We start from the raw sequence: 6,158 nt of genomic DNA on the forward strand, positions 1-6,158 counted from the left end.
GTTCATTTTCCGCTCTACAATTCATCCCAAATGACTGCACAGTGAGCCTCCAGCGGAGAAGATGTGTTTTCATTTAGTCAGGATACATTGTTAATAGTCTGTAGGAGCCTCTAATGCTAACTGTATATGAATAATAACTGCCACTAATGAAAATGTCAGAATAAAAATCACTGACCCGTTCCCAATTAACCTAAAAGGTTGAAGCATCCAGTTTGGTGACTGATCTTCATCTGTTTACTCCTTGAGATGTAAACAAACCTCACTCAGAAATCAATATGTACAAGCATGATTAGAGATCACATGTTGTCTGTGATCTTTTTTCCACAGCGTTTTGGAGAGGCTAACTGTATTACAGCTCTAATGGCCCAAATTTGATGTACTATACAAAGAACTGGCCTAAAAAGTGAATTATATCTTTTATCTTTATTTAGTAGTTTTGGGTCACCAAGTCACCACTGAGGATAAATGTAGACAAAAACTGAATGGAGAGATCAGGCAGACACAAAGGCCAGCAGGGCCAGTGGTCACTTTGTTTCAGGGGTCTCCCTTGACTAATCGCGACAGAGATGAGCCAGTTGCCCCTTTATTCGTTTTCTCTCTTCATCATTATCAAATGCAGACACAGCTGCACAGGTCACACTTAATCAGGACCCCATGGGTTCTCTTAAATGTCTGCCTTGGTTGAAGGAAATCTCATCTAATTCACAGTTCTGCTAAAAACACTATTTATTCATGACTTGTGAGCATCTTTGAATCGAAGCTAGACTGTCATAAACAACTTACTAATGACATTAAGTATTGTTGATTTTTGGATCATTGGTAAATCTTATCTCACTCTGACCTCTACCTGGTAGTACAAGAGAAACATATACAAGGACCACTGAACTTAAGTTCATCCCTCAAGCGACCTGCTCATGTGATCATTATTTAACCTGGAGACATGAGTAAGCGGCTGTGGGGCTGGCTGTCCCTCTGGGAGGTCGTTGCCACTCCCCTGTGCAGTCCAGTAATGTCGTGGAGTCTAACACAGCTGAGCAACAATGTACCAATGCGAGACACATCAACACCAGTAATATGAGAGTTATATATAAGTCCCTTCTCTACAGATGACAAAGACAACATAAATACTACCTGTGGCCACATGCAGTACTATGTCTGTCGAAATATTCTGGACTGATCTGGTAATTGCCACACCACAAGTCACAACACTTCCAGCTGTTTCGACATATAAAATGAATAAGTGATGTAGAAAAAAAAAGGAAAAGTAAGCCCTAAATGCTTCATACCCTTTAAATTTAAAACACTGGAGGCCCTCACACTCTAGAGAGATTTCCTCATGTTGCAGGCAGGGACCAAACGGTCTGTTCCCCCCACAGTAGTTGACCCCTGCTGACTCTTCTGGGGGCAGAAACCCTCGGTGCAGTAATGACTCTCAGGCTGTGAGATAATGTCATCTGACACGCACTGATTCGGTAGAGTTAATTGCACCCCGCGCTGTTGTAATTTCTCATTCATGCATGTTTGAATGGTGACTTATGCCACTGATAATTGCCCAGGCCCTCTGACGGCACCCCTGCCTCCTAATAATCTACCTAACGAGCATTTTTACTTTTCTTTACACAAGCAATATCGAATTAAAGTTTAATACACTTTGTTTATTATTTGTTCTGCCGATGCCGTCTTGGCTCAGTCCTTTTGACGATTGCATAGCCTTGATATTCTTCTGGGTTTTCATTAAGACTGATGCCGGCAACTATGACATCACCGTCTACAGTCGGGCCCATAATGCGTAAGGCGTTAATGTTCTGTCCATCGTGCGATATACTGTCCCGCTCTTCTGCCTTTGTTTAAACAGGTGGATTGGATAGTGTTTGTCATAACCTTTGTTGGGTCACAGAGGTGGTGAGTGAAGTGGTCTAAGTTGATATATTGCGTCGAGTAATTTCACAAGAGCTGGAGTGTGACTTAACTCATCCTTACACGTAATCTCATTACAGCATTGTTTTATATATCAGCCAGAATCCCGGCAACAAGTAAATACAAATACAATGTGCTGCATGATTAGTTTCAATCTGCAAATGATAGTGTTCAACACTAACAAACCTCACATGTGGTTAATGACCAATAAATGTTGTAAACCCTCTAAATTAAAAAGGTGTTCTTGTGAACTCAAATATGTTTTCTATCACTGCACCGCTGCGGGTCCATAAGAGAAAGAGAAGAAAGGAAGTTTTTAAAGAAAAGCAGAAAAGATGGGGGCACTGTGCCTCTGCAGGAGAGGCCACACCGAGGCAAATTAAGACTCAAATGTAATTTGGTTAAAGTGACTCCCCACCTGTGTCTTGTAAAGACTTTCCAGGCTGTAGTTAAATGGCATGCCTGCTGAAGGCTGCTGCCCCATTGAGCAACAGCTTTTGGTCAATAGCTACAAATTGTTGAATTCTGCTTGACTTTGAATTGGACGTTTAACACTTTTACACCCGATGTGAACAATGCGAACAATTCTAAACTAGACTGTTATTAATATACATTTATGTGAAGTGGAACAAACGAGGAGTGGTTAGTCGTTCAAAGTGAAATGAAATTGAAATTAAATCACTTTAGCAAGATTACACCTTCACTGTTCGTGATTGTGAATGCACAGAGCTGCAAATTCAAAGTCACTCAGCTCCATCAACTTAATGGCTGTGCAACTGAAAGGGCAAGGGAATTTAAAGCATGGAGTCGATTGTGTGAACGGGTTTAATACTAACAGCACAGCTATGTAGCCTTGTGGCATTCGCCTGGTTTCACTTAATGTATAGCGCGTTAATCTGGAAGAGAGAAGATACAATCTGTTACTGCTCATGGGAAAGTCTATGTGTAAGAAAAGTATTTTTGCTTTCTTTATAATACATCACACAACTTGAATTCTGTTGAGAAACCAAGACTTCTCTTGTTACAGAACTGTGCAGTGGTAATACTCTGAAACTCTTTTACTTCTGGAGCACACAAGATAGCTCCCCGAGGCAAAGACTGATTTCACTGGATAATAACACCTTTTATTACACCTACCTACAGCAGTTTTATGGTGCCTCACACCTAGGGGGGACTTTTACACTGTGTCCTATCCAAACTATTTGAAGCAGTGACCCTTCCAAAACCTATTACATTTCTGATGAAAGCACAGCCACCACAGTTGAGAACATTGCCATTGTATAAACGCTTAAGTAAGCGTTATGGGCTTCTGCACCCTCTTGTTTGGACCGAGCCAAGCATGCTGGCCAAGAAAAGTTCCTGATTTTACACCAGGAAGGATGTGACTGCTGATGCATGCCAGATGAAGAGACACTTAACAGGCTTGCAAAGCAGCTGCAACCATTTGTAAAGCAGAAGAATATTTCATGTGCAACAAACGGCTGCCGTGGCATGTTTTTAGTCTGATAGTGGAGGTGAAAAGCTTGGATGGGTTCACTTGTGGTATATAATGCTGCACCACAGATAAATATATAAGTGGGTAGCCAGAATAGACAATACTGGAGTGTGGAATCTGAAAGTGCAACCTTTCATAAATGTTGTTTGATTAAATATTATTATTCACCTATACATATAGACACAAAGTCCAAACATGTTGAAAAGAACATTGCCAGAATTGTTCTAAGGAATCAAATAAAGATTTCCCCAAGGCCAAGACTCCAATGCATTTCAAGCACATTTCCCTTGGAATGAGTTCAGTCCTGCACTTTGTATTTTCCACACTCGAGCCTCCATGTGAAGTTCTGGTCTCAAAGCGTGACTTTCAGGTATTCTTTTCCATGTTCGGAGACATTACATCATTCACTCCTAACATCAACTGAATGTGTGCTTGCATGGATCGGGTACAAAGATGAAACTAAATGGAGCCCGCACAGTGTGACCTTGTCAAAATAAATGAAAGCTGTAATTTCTTCTTCGGTTTCATTCACAGCTGGCACTGTACAGAAGAACAATTTATCATTTCATTACAACATAAAAAAAAACCAAAACATCTCAAATAAGACAAACCCAGTTGATATATACATCGCTTTAGAACAAATTACCTCTGTGGCACATATCTCTCAAATGTATATATTGCTGTAGTTGCAAGTATATGGTTGTTATTAAAGCCAGCCTACTGGAACACAGCACCAGTCCGTGATGGGCTTTTACTGCTAATGTAAACTGACTCAAACAATATGTCACCTTTGGCACGAGGCAGCATTATGCAAAACACTTCAAAACCGCAGCGTGTCTGCTAATCAAGCTGTGCATCTCTCTGTCTGGAAGAGGTACAATCACGGCCGTGATGACTTCAAAGCAGATAAGAGGAGGGATCAGAAGTAAAGCTGACAATTGAAATCAGAGTGTATAATTAAAAGTCTGTCAGCAATTCGTGTTTTATCTCAGGACTCGTTTTAATGCCAGAAAATGATCTCAAACACAAACAAACTCAGGGGAAATTGAACTATTTTAGATCTTTGTGCTTCATTTCATGCTGTATTAAAACTACTGCCATTTAGTTCATTTTCATGAGCTGCTTTCAGTCACTGTTAAATCCACTGTTCAATTGTGAAGCTGTTTGAAGGGCACAAATGTTCAAAAATTAATTTCCACATCGCTTCGATCCATGGCTGTGTGAGATAAGATACAGGTAGCTGTCAGTGACACCTAGGGGTGTAAAGTGGTGCTTGCATGTTCTTGACTGAATGCTCGGGACCCAAAGTGGAAACTATGTGTGAATCTTTAAGGTGCAATGAACCGCAATCCTGTGGCACCAAAATGTTCATAATACATATATGCCTGCTTTGTCAGTTCATTTTCTGTATAAAAATATTTTATAATGTAGATGTTGTCTTTAATTACTGTGCCAACCAGCTGATGCTCTCTGCAAATCACATTCACTCACCCAGAGCAGACATCTACTGTCTACTAAAGAAAGGTTTGTTTTCATTGTGAGAGTCCAGGGGACAAATAGAGTTGCTAAATGTATCTTGGTTGGGTCAAACACTTATAGAGGACACCAGTACACCAAGAACTGACTTACTTGCCCAAACTACGTCTACATCAAGCGACATCTTGGCAAATAAACAAAGAGACCTTGAGTTGAGTGTTGGTTCCAGTGTATTTTTGTATGAGTTTGGCATCATCTTTAATTATAGTGTTTATAATTTATTGTCTACCACTACAATAAATGACAGGGGCAGCATACTGAAAACAAAAGAATAAGAATCCAGAGCCTTATAATCTACAGCAGAGATTAATGTAAATCTTTCTTGATAGAGCGGATACATTAAAAGGCTTTTTGGGTTGGTTTAAACTGCATTGTTAGTTTTACTTTTAAGTTAGTGGCATTGCTTCATCAGGGTTATGTTTGTGTTTCAGTCGACCACAGGTGTCAAAGATATGGCCTGTGGGCCAAAAGCGCCCCGCCAGAGAAACTTTCTTGGCCAGAAGCATGAAGCTGTAACAAGCAACAATTACAGTTACAATTTTTGCAATGAAAGGAGCTGATATTTGTAAATTATCCACTGTTATAGTCAGAGAAATGGACAGAACACAACACTGAGACCCAAGACTAAACGGGAGACAACGTGCCCAATACGTGCACTTATTTCTCATCTCAACTCATGTTCTACTACCGCTTAATCCTCACTAGGGTCGCGGGGGTTGCTGGAGCCTATCCCAGCTGTCACTGGGCGTGAGGCGGGGTACACCCTGTGCAGGTCGCCAGCCTATTGGAGGGCTACGTGCACTTATTTTTCTTAGGAAATTTCATTCTTTGCTAAAGAATATTTTTAAATATCCTAATTTACCTGCGCTTCTTAGCACTAAAACAAATGGGAAAACAAGAATACCTTAGATGTGGAAAAAACTCTTCAAGAAAACTCAGTTGCCTTTGTTTTTTGGATAAATGTGCTGTAATTCATCTCATCTCATCTCATCTCATCTCATCTCATCTCATCTCATCTCATCTCATCAATTCAATTCAATTCAATTCAATTCAATTCAATTCAATTCAATTCAATTCAATTCAATTCAGTTCAGTTCAGTTCAGTTCAGTTCAGTTCAGTTCAGTTCAACTGTCATAAATGTCTGTAGCTGTGCCTTTAAGACGTCCCCAGGCCACGCCCCCTCCGTGTGACGTTCCCCGACTCCCGGCA

Source organism: Mugil cephalus, chromosome 1 (assembly GCF_022458985.1).
Source record: "Mugil cephalus isolate CIBA_MC_2020 chromosome 1, CIBA_Mcephalus_1.1, whole genome shotgun sequence".
Taxonomy (NCBI): domain Eukaryota; kingdom Metazoa; phylum Chordata; class Actinopteri; order Mugiliformes; family Mugilidae; genus Mugil; species Mugil cephalus.